A 19,325-nucleotide genomic window follows, 5' to 3' on the forward strand; every position below is an offset into this window, starting at 1 on the left:
AGGAAAAAAATCCTCTTTCATCAGGACAATGCCCGTGTTCACACATGTTTACGATCAATGGCTAAAATTGAAGAATTGAAGTTCGAATTGGTCGACCACCCACCGTATTCGCCAGATTTAGCCCCCAGTGACTTTTTCCTTTTCCCAAACTTAAAAAAATGGCTAAGTGGACAACGTTTTTTTTCAAATGAAGAAGTCATCGATCGGACAAATGCTTATTTTGAGGACCTTCCGAAAACTTATTTTTCTGACGGTTTAAAAAATATTGAGAAACGTCTAACCAAGTGTATTGAGCTCCAAGGAGATTATGTTGAGAAATAAAAAAAAAATACAAAAATAAAAACTGTTTTAATGCTTTTTTCTAAGGAATTATTGACCCACCCTCGTACTTTAACGTACATGTATCGTGAAACCCGCCATTTTGTCGAGCGAGTCATACCAGCTGCATGTGAGGCTGGCTAATCACTATTATTTTGTTCAACCGATAAGCTTTCGTTCACTGCATTTTGTATGCAGTGTTTCTGATACTGCCAAGACCTTCAGGCTGGAAATTTTCATCATACAAATTTAATGCCATGCTGCTTATTTTATAAGTTAAACTACATTATATTGCACGCAATGATTTTTTGCTCGTAACGAAACATAAAAAATGATTGCTACCTATACGCCCAACTGAAATAGTCATTGCTTTGGATTAAATACTTATTTAAAAAGATAACACGTGATTAATGCCAGGTGCGGGATTCGAACTCATACACCATACTTTAGACTTTAGAGCATCGATGGGCCTTAATTTTTGATCAAAGCATGATGAAACAGAAATAATGTAAATTATAAATCCTCGAAGACTATATAAATAAGACATTGCTTGTCTTATTACTCCAATAGGCAAGCATGGCATTTGTTCTAAAAATAATGCAATATACATACTTGCCTACCTAATGTTTTTAATAACACTACAATAAACTAATAAACTCGTACCTTTTTTGTGTGACTTTTTGTTTGAAAATATGGTGATATTAGATATTAGAATAATAGTTAATCTTGATTTATTATCATAACTTTTTTAACCATCCTAAAGATATATGAGTACAGCATTCTTAAGTAGGTAGGTACCTACCTACAATATACATACAGTACAGAAAAAAACACTTTTTATGTTAATTAAATCTTCAGCTAATTTAATGTAAACAAAGTGTGTTTACAGAAAAATTAATAGTGACAGACATATCTGCTCAATATTTTTAATTACACACTAGACAAATTCTTATTTCAAAATAAATTAACAGGCAAAAATAATAAATCTTAAAGAACCGCACAAGAAAGAAAACAAAATTTATACAAAATTCTATTTATGAAAAGGTAAAATACAATTTTTGCTCCTAAGTGGACCGTATGTGATTTTCACCCCTACGCATATGGGCACTAAAACAGCAGCATGTAAATTTTCCAGACGTAGTATTTGAACCCGCAAATGATGGCTTCATAAGCGAACATTTTGTCAGTCATCCAAAGCAGGCGCAGTGCGGGGTGTTGTAACATAATTATGTTTTCCTGCATGAAAAAAAAAGTGAGTCGATGTATGTATGTTTGACAGTTATTATATTTTGTAGCCATTATTGACGTGACCTTAAAGTCTGTTCGGTGATTACACACATTTGGAAATATATTATAATGCCATTATCGAACAAGGCGACACACTGTTCGACCCAGAATAGATTCGACATCGCTTGTTTGAGCTAATAGACGGAAAATTATAAAGTTTCCAGTAATGTCCTAAACTTACCATGCAGATAATTTAGTTGTATTTACTTAAGGGGGATACTACTATAAATAGGTCGAAAATTAAGAATTAGTAGTACGCCTGATGAATTTGTAGACTTTTCAGGAAATATATTTGTGTTAATATATAGCCCTATCTTTTCTTATTGTTTAATATTTTTGAATAAACATTTAAAAAACACATACAATATTAAATTCCATAAATTAGTTTTAATTTTAACCAACTGCACCATTAAATAATTCTAGTGCTACAAAATAACTACTCTTCTATGCTGACTTGTCACAATGGCTCAAGTCATACAAATATTAGTGGTTACGTGGTGGTTATCATTGTGAAGAGGGCTTTATACACGTTGGCCGGTAAATTTTTGTCATCTCTCCATATAGTGTCGGTATTTCAACATGCCTTGCTTAGGTTATTATGAAAAAGGGTCTTAGAATATTATTTTTGAACCTCATACAACAATAACAATGGGTTAAGTGCAGTTATGAACATTCAAACCGTGTGAAACAAATTCGTCACCATTAAAACTTCGTAAAACTAAGTTACCAAGTAGTGATGATCGCATCAGGAAGTATTGTTCTACACATCAACATGCCATCGTCAAAATCAATGTCAACCACCATTCGTTAATTCTCATTCATAGCACCCCTTCCCCATGTAGTCGCAATTACACCCCACCTTCAATAGAATCCACTTACCGTTTGCTGTCTAAAACGATCGTGACTACGCGACGCGAAGATTGTGCAAATGACGCGTGCAGAACAAAATATAATTTGTCATAAAAAGTTAACATGCGTCCATTTAATGTTATGTTTATTGTTATATTACTAAAATAATAATAATATATTCATTGACATGTTTTCTTTTTCAAGTAAGTGGATAACGTTTTTTAGTCATCTTTACACGATTTAAGAATTAATTCCTCCGTCGCCATCACAAAACAAGTTGACGTGTTTACAGCTTGACTTTCGCTCTCCGATTGCCAGCCAGTCCGAAATTTCGTCGCACCTATGGTTGAAAATTATTTGCCGTTTCACTGAAGTACCGTCTTAAACTATCGACGTCTCTCTGATATTAAGTGAATTCTGTGAACCTAAATATTTCCAAAGTGTGAGAGCATTGGTCACGTAATATGAACGGTTTTTTTTTTATCACCGATGACTTAATTACACAATTTTATAATATTGTATCTGTATGTGAGCTCTTAATATTTCATCGATATTACATCGAAAAATAAAAACGCAAAATCATTATGCGCTGATAAAAGGAATGTTTTCCAGACTATAAAGTAACATGGAATCCTGTCTATTAAAATCACTTTTATGACCAGTGTTGTCCTACAAGACGTGGAAATTCCCATAAGATTCGATATTCGATCATAGATTATTGAGGAAGATGTTGGGTTATATCTGCAAGAATTGCAATATTCCTGACAAAGTCGCTGCAACCAAAAGCTCTGTAATTTCTTTGATGAATTTGTTGTCGTCCGATTTTTCAAATTCGACGTCTGCGATGAACGTGCCATATTACACGAATGAATACGCAAGCAGCCATATGTTTATGGGCTAAAAGAAAATCGTAGCTTGGAAAGACTATGCCTTCGGTGAATTCATCACCGACAGAAAGATTTACGAGTGATGGAAATCTTCAATTGGAGAAGATGTGCGGAGACTGAACAGAAATGGAGAAGTCTATTTGATGCGGTCAATGTTCATTCCAGGCTGCATCGCCACGAAAGAAAAAAAAATCGGTGTGTGTACTTATGTACACGCGTTAGAAGTTATACTTCTTTGGCGTAACAAAACAAAATAAGCCGTTACCTGAGTCTATTAATATTACAGTGGATTAGGTTGATGAAAACGTACGCGATTCATCTGTGTCTCATATAGCACGTGATAATTGTAATTTAATTATTGTATTGGATCAAAGCTCATCTTTGCCATACAGCAGTTATAATCGATTCAGAAGTGCTCATGATGAATAAATAAAAAATCAAATTTTAATATATTTTTTGAATTATTTACCAACTCTATATATTTATTATGACACAATATTAGTTATGTTTAAAACACGTTCTCTTTACTTGGCTGTATTGAACGACTAACTAAATGGCACTATGCGCATGCGCATGTGCCCTTGAGACCGAAATGAATATACTCATAATAATAAATTATGTGTTACATCGGCGGGCGCAACTTCGTCACACGCTAAAAATACACTCTGATCTGTTTTCCCAAACGTGCCAAAAGAAGCATAACTTCAAATGTGTTGTTTTGATATAAATGACAAATGGATCGGTAGTTTAATGAATAAGAGCACTAACCCGGACAAAGAAAGGCGTGAGCTCAAATACTACACAGTTTACTATTTTCTAATGCGTTTATCGAGTTTCCAAATTAACTTATTTTATATACAATACAATTTTAAATATTGTGTATAGGTACAGGTATGGAACAATGAAAGTGCAAAGACATCATAACCAAAACGATTATTTTTTCCAATGCCTAGCGGTAACGTGTCGGTTTATAATGTCGTGGCTCTATCAATGTGTTTATTGCTTGGTTTCAATCGTGTCCGGAACTTTGTACGTACGCAGTTCGCCGTATCACGCTTCATTGTGAAATGTTGTATCGGAAATATATGGTCATATATTAAAGACCGTCCAACCTCTTTGGGTGGTATAGTACTGAGATAAAATTCATGTCTAAATAAAACACAGTTCTTGTCGGCTTACAGGAAGCCAGCGGCAAAGAAATTTTGAAAATAGCCGATGTACCTACTGGATTATTTGTTAGGTTAGGTTAGGTTTTCATTCTTGAATTCATGAATTTTGCCAAAATCGGCAATGAAAATTATCCTTACAAATGCTTTATAAAAACTACCGAAATACAAGGGAAAGACAGTCGAAAATAGGTATATAATTGAATTCGAAATACAGAACAACGCGTAAATTTTTTCATCTCACGTAGAGATGATTGTATAGTAAACGGCCATCTCTTTTCGATAAGAAAGCTCACGGCAAACTGTGCTACGGTGAAATGTTATACGTAAAGTTTGTATGTAATCGGTTTTAATATGGGTTAAGCAAGTGTTAAATATCAATTTCTGATGAAAACAAAAATCTGTTAATGAATAAAACCTCTATTCTGTGAAAGCCCATATATGATCCTCTTATGACCTTGATTCATAAACATGATGACATCATAAAACATTAAATAGCGAAGTTATAATGAATGGTTCGCAAGATTACTAGATCTTTCTATTATTTTTGAAAAATATGTATTTTTACCACGTTTTTCTAAGCTCGTATTCTTGTTTGTCCGGTGGTTGTTTATCCAGTACAAATCAGTAAAAAATCGATTTTTTATCTAACTTCCCGACTAGCTAGACATTTGAAACTTTTAGAATATATCAGAACACGGTGCCAATGCATTCTTTTAATACTTTTAGCCATCTTTAAGTAGAATTGAATTCATTTTCAGTTAATTCTGTTTTGTATGGAAAGTTATTTCAGAAAAATCCGTAAAAAGTAAAAGACTATTATTGGTTGCTAAAGGGGTGGTCCCAGCAACTAAATTATTAATATATACATGCGTTACTATGGAAATCAAAATGACATTTCAATATTCTATATTTATTTATTTATTTTGTTTGTTTTTTTTTGTATTTACTTCATATCAAGTAGAAGTTTGAGCATATTGAGCATAATAATCCAACAGAAAATTTAAATACATTGTATATAAAAAGTTCTTTTTATTTTGTAATTATTTTTAATAAATTTACTGTAGATGCCGTGCCGATTTACCGTGGACTCTTATTTTCGGTTATGAATCGTTTACCTCCCTGTAACAGGCAGTCTTCGCCACTACTGTGATATATAATAGTTATAATAAATTGATAAGCGTATATAATAATAATTAAATAAATTGCACAATTAAATTCGCTGCCGTGCTGTGTTTGGTTGAGGAAAAAAACGAATTTTGCTGCGTACGTATTTCGCTTATCTAAAATGACTCATGCAAATTTTTCATTAGGTAAATACAAAGTTAAAAACAGAAATCTCCGATTTGAATCCAAACTAATTTACATTGAATACTAAAGCGAAATTCAAACTGAAGTTAATCTAACTTTGGATACGAATATTTAAAATAATCTTTTACGTTTCATTCTGCGCTAATGGTAATAGGCACAGGTGAATTTATTGAATCTCATTAAAAAAAGTAAGTAACAATTTATTTCTCGAAATAATCATTATTTCATCTATAATGTTGAATATTAAAATAATTACAAGATAAAAAGAACTTTTTATATACTACCACGTTTTTAAATTTTCTGTTGAATCATATAAACTTGACAATTCTATGTATTAATACATACTTTTTTTGTATTTGATAGAAATACTGAATAAATCTTATAGAATACAAAAATGTCAAAATGATTTCCATAGTAACGCACGTATATATTAATAATTTAGTTGCTAGGACCCACTTAGCAACCAATAATAGTAAGTAGTAAATATTATTTTTAACGATTTTTTTCCGAAACATTCAAAACAGAATTAACTGAAAATGAATTCAATTCTGCTTAAAGATGGCCAAAAGTATTAAAAGAATGGATTGTCGCCGTGTTCTGATATATTCTAAAAGTTTCAAATGTGTAGCTAGTCGGAAAGTTAGTTCAAAATCTTGGACTCTTGTAGTGCACAAGAAAAAATCTGTATCGGACAAACAAGAATACGAGCTAATAAAAACGTGGTAATAATATATGATATAGTGAATTAAAATGTTTTTTTTTAAACTTGTTATTCACGACATGTTGAATTATTAACAAGTAAACACTAGATAACTTGCAGTATTCAAAGTATACAGTGCCTTATTTAGATAGTAATGAAGGTTTGCAAAAAATACAAATAAATAATATAAGGGAAGCCTGCAACAAATTCGACATAAACAAACGATATTGAAAAATATAGATGGAGCGTAAATTTATGAAATTGAAACAAAAAAGGGACCTCTGGTCAACTGATTAAGACAAGTGGCATGACATTGAAGAGAACTTCGTAGATGCATTATAACATTCCACTATAATTTCAGATTTGCAGATATTGCCAAAATAAATATTGCAGACTTTTGATAGTATATAATTAAATTGGAGTTCAATTTACATTTGTTATGCATACATTGTATAGGTACAAATTATATGTGGAAAGATACTTCCTCGTCATTTTTATATTGGCAGCCAAAAACAATACATTGACCATTATTTTTAAAATAAATAATCACGTAAAACACCGAGAATTACGTGTGAAAATTATGTAAACAAAGTAACATATTTCAAAACAGAATTCGAGCTGCCATTTTGTTTTTGGGACTGCCAATAGAAGAAGAAAAAATAACTTGTTACCAATACAATCTCACGTATTATTATCGTTCGATTTAATACGGAATGCGTATAAGACTCCTTGTATGAGTCTAAATAGTTCTTTAGCCAAAACCTAAATAGCATGTCCCCTATAATATATGACAGAATGCGCGTGGTAAAACTCAGTACTAGTATGTAGCTATGGCCCTAATGTTATTAGTCTTATTCGTCACACTGTATGAAGCAGTGTCGAAGACTCGATACTAGGCGATTATTTAAAGCCTATCTTCGTAAGAAAAATATTTTTAATTGCATATTGGCGTATTTAAAAAATCACTTAGGTATATTCTATAAACATAATTAAATTTGCCAATGACATCTTTCGTTTATTTAGGAATGTATTATACATAATATATACAGATTACTGAACCATCTGTCAAAAATATGCCATAGCACGCCATCTGTCTTTAACATATTTATCAGATTATTCGGCGAGGAATGATGATGGTTTTTTTGTATTTACTTTATGTCACGTGACCTCATTATGTCTATTGCAATGTATGGAATACGGCAGGCTCCGACGGCTAAGCCTAAAATCTTTTCGCATAATATTTTTGTCTATGATTGCAGCTTTGTCCAAAATAATTAATAATTAGATAATATGGCAATCAATCACATATAAATAAATATAGATTATTTAAAAAAATAAAAAATATGTTTTTTCTAATGATTTATTATCTGTAGGTACTTATATTTCAGGAAAATACTTTATTTAAACAGTTCATCGCTCAATTTTATGTTGTCAGTGATCTATTTAAATGTCATCGAATCAATGTGTACCTATGCATCAGTAGTAATATCGTAATATCTTCTTATTTCTCGTAAGTATACTTGACAAGTGTGCTCTTTTTCTCTGATCTCCACAGCCTACATCTTTCCAAAAGTCACCCTTCGCCACTGGTATTAAGTGATGTTTTTTTTTCTAGTGGAGGTGACGGGTTTTTTTTTGGTTATCTATCTGTTACCACCCTAGGTAGGTAATCTTCTTAACTGGAAAGTAATAACTCAAGTACCAAATTGTATACCAAATAATACCCACGGTGGCCGTTGGGTTAAGCGTTGGACTATAACGCCGTGGATTCCAGGTTCGAATCCTGGCTCTGGAAAGTACACATATTGTTTTTCAATTTGTGTGTGAGTCAGGGTATTTAAATAATAGGTTGAGCAAGTGGCTGACATCGATTTCTTGTAAAAAACAAAAATCTGTTAATACAAACCTGTACTCTTTGGAGGCTCATATGATTCTATTAGGATCGTACATGGTGGGAATAAAAAAGAGACTAAATAGTATTACGAGTAATATTGTCATATTTTCTATAATAATCGAGCTCAGTGGTTCATTCGACAAGCTCTAAAATATATTCAAGTTAATTATTAGAATACACGGTTATGTATGGAATAGCGTGCAGATTATCAGCTGTCTGGGAAAATTTAATTAACATGTAATTAAATAATTATGAATTTCAAGAGTAACTATTTGCCTATTAAAATTATTATTACTGGTATGAAAAACCGGCGACGCTGTTTTTTGTTCTAAAAGTTTTTCTAGCAGAATTAAAATGAATAATATTAGAATTTAGATACGTCAGTCATTGTTTACCATTACGATAACTTAAAAATTGTATCAATTTAATAAAATTGCAAAATATCATAAAATGACAAACAAAAGTAGACCATTTCGAGGAAAGATCAACAGCTTTGTTATTGAGAATTCTCTACAAATAATAAGAAAACGTGATTCTAATTTCTCTATAAATCTATCAATGGTCAAAAATTATAATAAATTATAATCAAAAATATAGATAGCTACTGAAAAAATGAGGTTTAGAAGTAGGGTTGCTAAGAAAAATGTCTCTTTTTTTCCCCCGAAAGACTATGAATTTAGGCGGATTTTTTTCGAAGCGTAACAATTGATATTTTTCGAGAATTTATTCCTGATATGTCGAGAAATCATGAAACTAGTCTCGAATTCTTCAGAAATACTTAGTTAAAACTTTTCGAATCTTGAGAATCGAAAAAGTTGAGAAATCACAAGCATGGTATGACTTTTTGTTCAGTTTCGTCCTTATCATCGCACACACGATGGTCGAGCGGCTTACTTAGATTGCCGCCTCTTCTATTTTTAGTCTTAACTGGTTTGCAAATTTATTATAAATCTACCTATTTACTTCTAGAATAATTCTAATGGACTAATTATATAAAAGTCTTAAAAAATGTTTCATACTCTCTACTAATGTTTAGAGCAAATAAATTACGATTGGGGTGGTAGGTAAAAAAAATAAATTTTATATATACTACTATTAAAAGTTGTAATATTCGCATTCGTTCCTATATTATGCCACTATTGACATTCCTAAGCAATGCATGACCTTCCGACCTCCACAAAACATTACTGTCTTTATGAATAATTACAACATTCCACGCAATAGCTAATAAGCTGTAGTGAATATTTTCCCGATTTCATAGATTTTGATAATACAGATTCGAGCCAAGTATTATTATGTACGTGGTAGCGAAGAACTAGGGACCAAGAATAGTGGAGAGAGCAAGAGGAGGCCTTCATCCAGCAGTGGATCGACCCCAATAGATGATGATTATTATTACAATATGACAATATTGATCAAAAAATGTGAGCTCCTGAGTGTTTAATTAATATGTAGGTGCAGAAAAGAAGTATTTATTTACTTTTAATTTATTAAATACTTAATATTTTTTTATCTTAATTTATTCAGATCACAGAATAATATAGGCATATTTTCCTATAAGTAGGTATGTTTAAAGTTACCGCAATTAAAGATATAATATTATTGACTAAAAAAATATGCATTTTTAAAACCTAGATTTAATAACTAGATTGGACATATTATTTGAGTCTTTGGATTTTTATGTAGAAATTGAAAAAAAATTGACATTACTCGGTTTTCTAGTTTATTAAAAGATGTAATAAATTACGTAAGAAAGATATTTCAGTTTTTGTACACCGACCTTAGAAACTAAACGACTTATTAGATAAGTTATAGTAATGGTCTACGTCATGCATATCCACATCTTCCAATATTAAATTTATAAAATAATAATTTTATGATTTGATAATAAATAAATTGCCATTTGAAATAGGGAAATAAGACAACTGGGCGCCGCACTGTCGAATGGAATAATAGACGTTCGTTACGATTTTATACAGAAAGTAGACGAAGAATTTTAATCAGTTTCTATCTTCTATTTAGTAGTTTTAATTCATTTTGGTGTTAACATAATGTTTTTTTATTCCGAATTTAGAATTGTCATGCCTGACGCTTTACATAACGCTAAAAGAACTCTCTTCTAGATGGAACATAAACATATGCAGAATTAAATCATTATTTACCAGTGCATATTTAACTTGTTCGACGCGCACGACACGGCTGCCGTGTCCCCGTTAAACGGCCATTAGATGCAATTAGCATATTATTTAAATGATGTAATTAAAAATCAATTAAAAGGTACGCAGTGATTACATTACATGCTCACGTATTTTAAATATAAATAATCATATTAAATATATATTTTTGAAGAACCTATCTATTTATTTTTTAATTACATTCGATTGCGTAGCGCCCAGTTGTCCCGGCGCCGAATTGTCCTAGACCCGGTCCTAGCGAGCCTCTGATCTGCGGCACCAATAGTAATTAACTAAACTTATCGCGAATTATAATAATAATTAATAATCCGACGATTAATATCTTGGAACGATAATAAATTAATGTTTCTAGCAGTCCGCGATTTTATCGCAAATAAAATGTGAAATAAATCGAGCGGCTTTGTGTACCTACTTTTCACACTTATAAGCAGCATGATGGCGTCGAGCTGTGATGTATGGCAACTGACGAAATGAAATTTTACCTTCGTGAGTGAACTAACTATCGATTTTCCGTTCGGTAGTAAAACACAGTCATTTTACAATACACTCACAGAAGCGAAGTGTCGTTCGCGAGTTTCGAGTGATAAACATAATGGCTAGATATATAAAGAAGTTTTCAATAAAACTAGAGCATCGTATAATACATATTATTATATAATTAAATACTTTCACGTTTAGTTATTATTGTATTTGGTTTGGAGATAATCGCTTTGACTCCAGATCAATGCACTAGTCATTTTTTGACTGGACATGGTGAATTCGCTGGCGCCTAGTTTCAAAACCCCCTAAAACGGTCTTTAGGTAGTTTTGATAAAATATGAGAAAAACTCATATCTATTAAATCTGTAAACTTTGTGTATTTATTATTTAATTCGTATATTCTAAAGAGTATTTTGGCTTATTCAATTTAAAGCACACACAACCGTTTTATCGGGTTTTGAAATTCACCATAATTTTTGATCATGCGTATTGACGGTTTTTGGCGTTTTTTACAACGCTTTTCTTAGCTCGTATTCTTATTTGTCCGGTACAAATCTTGCAATCGATTTTTAACTAATTTCCCGACTAGCTAGACATTTGAAACTTTTAGAATATATCAGATCACGATGCAAATGCATTTTTTTAATCCTTTTAGACATCTTTAAGTAGAATTGAATTCATTTTCAGTTAATTCTGTTTTGTATGAAAAGTTATTTCGACACCATTATTGGTTGCTAAGCGGATGGTCCTAGCAACCAAATTAATAATATATACGTGCGTTACTATGGAAATCAATATGAATGTCAAAATGACAGTAACAAGTACAATTTTTTTTGATCGTTTAAGCTAGTCAAGTCAAGTTTATATGATTCAACAGAAAATTTAAAAACGTTGTAAGTATATAAAGAGTTCTTTTTATCTTGTAATTATTAAAGTTTAATTTTTGGCCACGATATAGGTAACCAAAATTTCCATCTAAATACATACCATACTCAGAAAATTTCAAAAACCGTTTTAGGGGGATTTGAAATTAAGCGCTTCAATTCTAATTTAAATACCTAATTTACGAAAAGGAATAAACTGGTGCATGACACTGTGATAAAAATTGAATCAATGAGTCGCTTTTAGAGAAGTCAACCGTCAGAAGAATTGAAATCTCTGGCGTCAATTAAAATGAGGGCATCCATAATGCCTCTCATAGACGTAAATGGATAAAATAAATTAAAAGTTAAATTTTGGTAAGTGTAATAAGTCGATAGTGTTAAATTCAAACAAGACACAATGTAATAGCTATCTGTAAATTATGTACAAAACTTGTATACAAAAACAAAGCAATTATGTTATTGATTTATTAATAAAGGAATATATTAATAAAAATGTTATAATAGCTCACACTGTTAATGTTTTTGTATGGCTTCAGTCGTCTTCGGCAGATATAGTTTGGGCTGGTTTGACGAGCAAGACTCTGCCGAAAAAAATCAATTCCTCAGCCAAATAGACTAAACGTATTGTTTGCACTGACGAGTACATTAAGTAGAACGTTATAGTATCTGATATCGTGATATGACACAAATAATAAATTCTCAAGAAAGCCTTTCTTATATACAGTTGAAACTTTTATAAATGAAAGTACAGTTGATAATTTTTTTAACATGTCCGATCCTAAGAAAATCATATTCATATATGGGCCTCCACATTGTGGAATGTATGTATTGACAGATTTGTTTTTACAAGAAATGGATGTTAGCCACTTGCCCAACCTATTAGGTTCATACTCTGACTCAAAAACAAATTGAAATAATTACAAGATAAAAAGAACTTTTTATATACAACGTTTTTAATTTCTGTAGAACCATATAAACTTGACTTGACTAGCTTAAACGATCAAAAAAATTTGTACTTGACATGTCATATTGATTTCTATAGTAACGCACGTATATATTAATAATTTAGTTGCTAGGACCCCAACCAATAATGGTGTCGAAATAACTTTTCATACAAAACAGAATTAACTGAAAATGAATTCAATTCTACTTAAGGGGGGACATGCTCAGCGTAGGTCAAAATAGAGCTTTTATTCTATTTTCAAAGCATGATCCTGGACATTCCTTAAACGTTATAGATAATCTATTTATATAATTTTGAAGCCTTATTATCCTTTATATTTATTTTAAACATTTAATTACTGTATAAAGTATTTTTATTGCATAAAATAGTATTCTTTTAAACCTCTCGCTCTAATGTTTTAGAATATAGTCATATTTCAGTACATGCATGTGCAGCGGTGTTAAGATTTTTTACATTTATTAATTTTTAGACGCATTTATAAAACAATCAGTATAATTTATGTCGACATTATTATAGTGAAATATTTACGATAAAAAATTATATTGATAATCTCTGTGATCCCAAATTTGACAAGAATTAGGCATTTTATTATTCAAAAAATAGGCAAGATTAACACATTTGAAGATAATTCTAAAAATACTAATTATAAGCTATGTCTTTGACCATTCAAGTGTGATAAACATCCTACGAATAATGATTGCTTTATAATAATTATTGACCTAAGAATAAGGTAGTGTTTTTTTGAAATACGCTATTTCTTTTGGCATTCCCCAGTGGTTAAGCTACAACATACGGCCGTAGCCATAAATTTATAAACTAAAACTGAAGTAGGGAGTAAAAACATGTTAACGCGCGTGTTTGAACATGTACCGAAAAAAAATCTTTTTTTAAACGGTACATATTCAAACACGCGCGTTAACATCATTTCACTCCCAATATATGCCTTTTAAATAATAATAAATGCGTTTAAAAATTAATAAATGTAAAAAATCTTAACACCACTGCACATTTATGTACTGAAATATGACTATATTCTAAAACATTAGAGTGAAAGGTTTAAAAGAATACTATTTTATGTAATAAAAATACTTTATGCAGTCATCAAATGTTTAAAATAAATATAAAGGATAATAAGGCTTCAAAATTATATAAATAGATTATCTACAACGTTTAAGGAATGTCCAAGATCATGCTTTGAAAATAGAATAAAAGCTCCATTTTGACCCACGCTGAGCACGTCCGCCCTTAAAGATGGTTAAAAGTATTAAAAAAATGCATTGGCATCGTGTTCTGATATATTCTAAAAGTTTCAAATGTCTAGCTAGTCGGGAAGTTAGTTAAAAATCGATTGCAAGATTTGCACCGGACAAATAAGAATACGAGCTAATAAAAACGTTGTAAAATATGTATATTTGCTAGACTCAAGATTCGAACCCGGGACCCACTTTGTTAAAGGCCGAGGCTTAACCCGCTTGGCCATCGTGGGACTGACTGGACAACAAGGTTACCGAAGATAATAAATACATTGTCTCATTTGGACACAAATAGAAAGAGCCTAATAAGTTATTTTATGTTTGATGTTTACGATATTTAAAATTATTCAGCAACCGTATGCAATATGATTATATTGGTAAACTCCACAAATATTAAGATCGCTCAGTTGCCATAACGGCTTCTTACATACGCAATCGTGGCCATTTTTTATGTTTGTTGTTTCAAATAAATAATAATGCCTAAGTGTAGTATTATTGGATACTTATCTACTCTTAGTGAAGGATTATCTTTTCATGCGCCCTGTATATTGACAAATAAATATCATAGCAGTAGTATAAAGATCTCTGAAAATAATTCTGAAATGAAAAGTCACTTGTAGATAACTAAACAAGTGAATCAGAGGTCATTTTTTTCTTAAATGGTATGAATTTAGACGCCATCTCTATCGAAGAAGATTTTTTCAGTATCTTTGTTAGGAAGTCATTTTACATTACAGATTTATTTACATTTTACATTTTGTGCTTTTAAATTTATTTGAAAAACCGAAATTCAAATGTATTAGCTGGACATACCCGATTATAGACTACTACAAGTATTGCAAAATACTATCGTCAGGTGTATGTTGGGCATAACGCAAAAAGATGCACATAATACGTGATGTGATAAAGGTCATCAAGGTAGTGCGTTGGACATTTCACTCGACAAGTGGATAATCGCTGGATAAATGTAAACATAAATTGGTACTCTCAAACCCACTGGATCGACAATCTCATAACATTTATGAGGCAGCGAATAACTAAGAACCGAGAAGAATATAAGGAGCTAGAACAGGCTTTAATTCAGCAGTAGTACGTAAGCGGACGTAATGATGATAATATGCCTTCATTGCCTGGTGCATAGTGCGCTGGTCTTTCATCCAGGGGCCCTGAGTTTGATCTCGGTTAGGTCACAATTTATTTATGTGATTTTCTCAAAGCCTGGGTGTTTGTGATTGTTTTTCTTCTATAACTAAATACACTATTATCATTGGGTCTCATGACGTATTGTAGTGTTAAAAAAATGTATATGCGTACATATATTTTTAATAAATGAAAAAAAATGATATAATGTCCGTTCATATTTATAAATAATACGAATGACCTCATGGCATAGGAAATTATGCATAATATACCATAATAATCGTGGAAAATATCTCATATTGAGTAATAAAATAAATGGATATAATTTATAAAACAATGATATCCACAAAAATAAATCATTGAAATATCAATTTGTCTAACGATTTCATATTACACTCGTTATCTATTTTCCGTCTAGGCTCTATCGCATACGGTTATTACTATCCTTGGGAAAACAAAAACATTTCAGTCAAAATACGAGCTCATTAATATTTCAGTGGAGGCTTTGGGGGCAGAAATACAGGTGAGTGTGTCGTGTACGGCGGACCGGAGGAAATCGATTGTGGGCGTCCGCGAAGCCTTATCGTGTCAACAATGCTCAGTGAACGGAAGCACTTAATTATGTCAACGCGCCGGCACACACCAAACCCGAAACGACCACTTGTAAAATTGTTATTCCAAATCCCATACCTTGGCTACCCCCGCTATTAGGATTAATTATTCACTGGGGGGTGCTAAAGTTTCTGAATAACTGCTATTATGCGTATTTATATTGCGGTGGATTTTTAATTTATTCAGATACATAGTTTATATAACGATACAAAGGGTATTATATCTTTAATTTATATTATTATACACATAACAATGGCTAAAGGTACCTGTTGAGGGTAGGTAAGCTGTGGTATAAAACCAAATAAATCCGTTTATTTACAGTAATTGAATTTGATTTTTTTCACCTTCAATATTTTACTAAACAAAACATATTATTATATTTTACTTTGTTATAATATAGTATATTACATGATATAATATATTACACAACAGGCACTGAAATAAATATTAAAGAGAAGTAATACCCCGTTTACACGTGCATGGATTTACTTCAGACAGTACATAATTATCGCGGCCATAACAAGAAAATGTACGTATAAACACGTATCGTCATGCAAGTTGCAAATTGTATGCATGAATCAAAAAAGTTCCGAACTTTCTAAATTTTCAAGACATAATTGGGATTTTTTCGATCTACGCCTGCGCAGTAGAATGATAGTGACGAACCTGCCGGCAAAAAAAATGAATTTTGAGATTAACCGACTTTTACGACCTGTCAAATAGTACCATAAAATGACAACATCGCGTCCCGCTTACTTTTGAAGAATGGATGTGAGGAGACAGTCAGCACTTTTACGTGTAAACAGTTATTGTCACGATAGTTTAAAATATACACTATTGGTGTCAGTAAATCCATGCACGTGTACAGGTGCTATTAGTCTTAATAAGTGTTTTTTCTTACAAACTGAGTACGCCGCATGCAATAAATGATATAATGCAATGTAGGTGACGTCAGTATTAATATTTCTATTTTTGAGGTGGCCTTACGGTAATAGCTTAAATTCTTCATAATGCCCTCTGGTTAGGCCAAATATGCTAGCCCTCATTCCTTTCTTCCCACCTACTTCCAAATCCTTTATTTATTATTGTTACAAGACCAGACGACGAGCTATGGATGATCAGGCGACCGTGATTGAATAACATTCAGTTAGCTCAAGACAACTGATGTGTATTTCAATTTAATTTATTTAATTTCAATTATCAATTTCAATTTTTTTTTTAACATATTGTGGACATTACAAATTATAAGTTTAAGACGTTCACAACATGACATTTAGAAACAAAGATATATAAATATAACAGTATTACATAAAAAAAGAGATATATCAGTAGATGAATTAGATAGGTACAAGGAAGTACACCGGATGAGCTAAGCAGACCCTATTTTAAGATTTTATAAAACAACATCCACCTAAACTCATTCTCACGTAGGTGGAATATATCAACACCCGAAGCAATTTCGTTGAACATAGTTATCACTCTCCCAATTGGCATTACCAGTGGCAGGTTGGTTCTGCACCTTGGGAGAATAAACAACTGATGGCCTCTATTTCTAAGATAGTTATCAGGGACACACAGGTCAACACTGCCCAGAATGGCAGAGTTCTCATTTATACCTTGTATAAGTCGAAAAAAATACGTAGCTAAATAAAGATTTCTTCTAAATTGCAGACTGCAGTATGTAAGCATGCCTAAGAGAAAGTCAGTTGGATAAAGCCACGGATAGTATCCATACAACCTCAAGTAAAGGAGTCTCAAGAATTTCTTCTGTACCCTCTCCACCATAAGGCCATACTTCAACTGGTGCGGTGCCCAAACAATAGATCCACTCTCAAGTCTGCTTCGAACTAAAGAATTAAATAAAAGTTTTAATACCGTAACATCTGAAAAGACCCGGGAAGTACGCATGACGAAGCCCAACATTTTAAGCGCTTTGTTACAAATAGTAACTATATGGCTAATAAATGTCAGTTTACTCTCAAACGTAATGCCAAGATCCTTTACAGATGATATTCGTGACAGAACTCTGCCATGCATCGAGTATTGGAAAAACAACACTTTTGAGGCTCTGGTACCGCTAAATCACAGTTTATTGCTTAATTAAATCACACAGACCGGAGTTCAAAAGTTAGCTCGAGTTACTCCAAGACAGCCGACACGCCTAGGCTTGTAAATCTATCGCGATCTATCTAATATGATACGATATAGCTCGCATTAACTATAGAGTGATTCATACAAAACGTATCCGTTCGATTTTCGTTGCACTAAATCTGTTGCGTTTGAGTGAACGTCGCGTCTATATCATCCATCCTGAACTTATCATCATAAACATAAAGGTCAGTGTCTGGCATCCTGTGTAACACCCCCACCCTGCATCCTCTACGTAATCCAGCAGTATCTTTAAATTAGAGTCCACTGCTAAATGCGCCACCACGATCATTGATCGTTCGTTGGGTGCTCAGAAAAAATGAACGAGGCAATACAAGTATGACAGCGAAAAGCTTTACTGAGACCGGTGAATTATTACTAATTGAATAATTTTGGCCAATCAACCTGCCATTATAATAATGAACAAAATAAACACTTACGCGTTACTGTACCGTTGACCAATAATATTGTTAAGACTGTAAGGTGACTAATGAGGTGAGAAACTGAAAAATAAATTAGCACCTCAAAAAAGTAATAATTATAAGTCCACTGTTGGTTTCAGCCAACAGCTGGGGAAGATGGAGATTGGTCACCACTTGGGGGGAATTCAACAAGCGGTCTTACTGGATATATTCAATATCACTCAAGAATAAGTACTTGGAAAAAGCCCGTACTTATTACGAGAAACACTAAAAAATGTCAGGTAAAAGAGGATGACTTGATAGTTATTATATTGTTTTTATTTTATTTTAACTGCAATTTCCCATATATATAAAAAAAATATTTTTTTAAGCATCGAATAGAACGTGTACTAGAAAAAAATATTATTGATGATATTATATAGGTAGATCATAAACTGCTTTGTTGGCCCAAAAGCAATCCTCATCGATGGCGCTCAAATCGAGCTCAGTACGTCTATATCCGTAACTAATTTTAATAAATAAAACATATATTATGTATATATTGTGTCATATACTATTTATATTTATTATTTTAATACTATAACAGGGGCGCAATGACAGTAGTGTAGCAATACAGTAGTAGAAGTGAAACTATCACATAAATTTATTGTGATTTTATCGGGAATTGAATCCGGGGCCCGCTGGTGAGAGCCCAATAATGCCTCACACACTGGATCACGACGGCCGTCTGTGTATTGTATTGTACTAATCAAGGAAACTAACGGGTGTGGAGTAACAGGCAACCGATCGAATATGGAATAAACTTAGACACGTGT

The sequence above is a fragment of the Rhyacophila brunnea genome, unplaced genomic scaffold (genome assembly GCF_057557595.1).
Source record: "Rhyacophila brunnea isolate RB1 unplaced genomic scaffold, BYU_Rbru_1.0 scaffold_22, whole genome shotgun sequence".
In the NCBI taxonomy this organism is placed as follows: domain Eukaryota; kingdom Metazoa; phylum Arthropoda; class Insecta; order Trichoptera; family Rhyacophilidae; genus Rhyacophila; species Rhyacophila brunnea.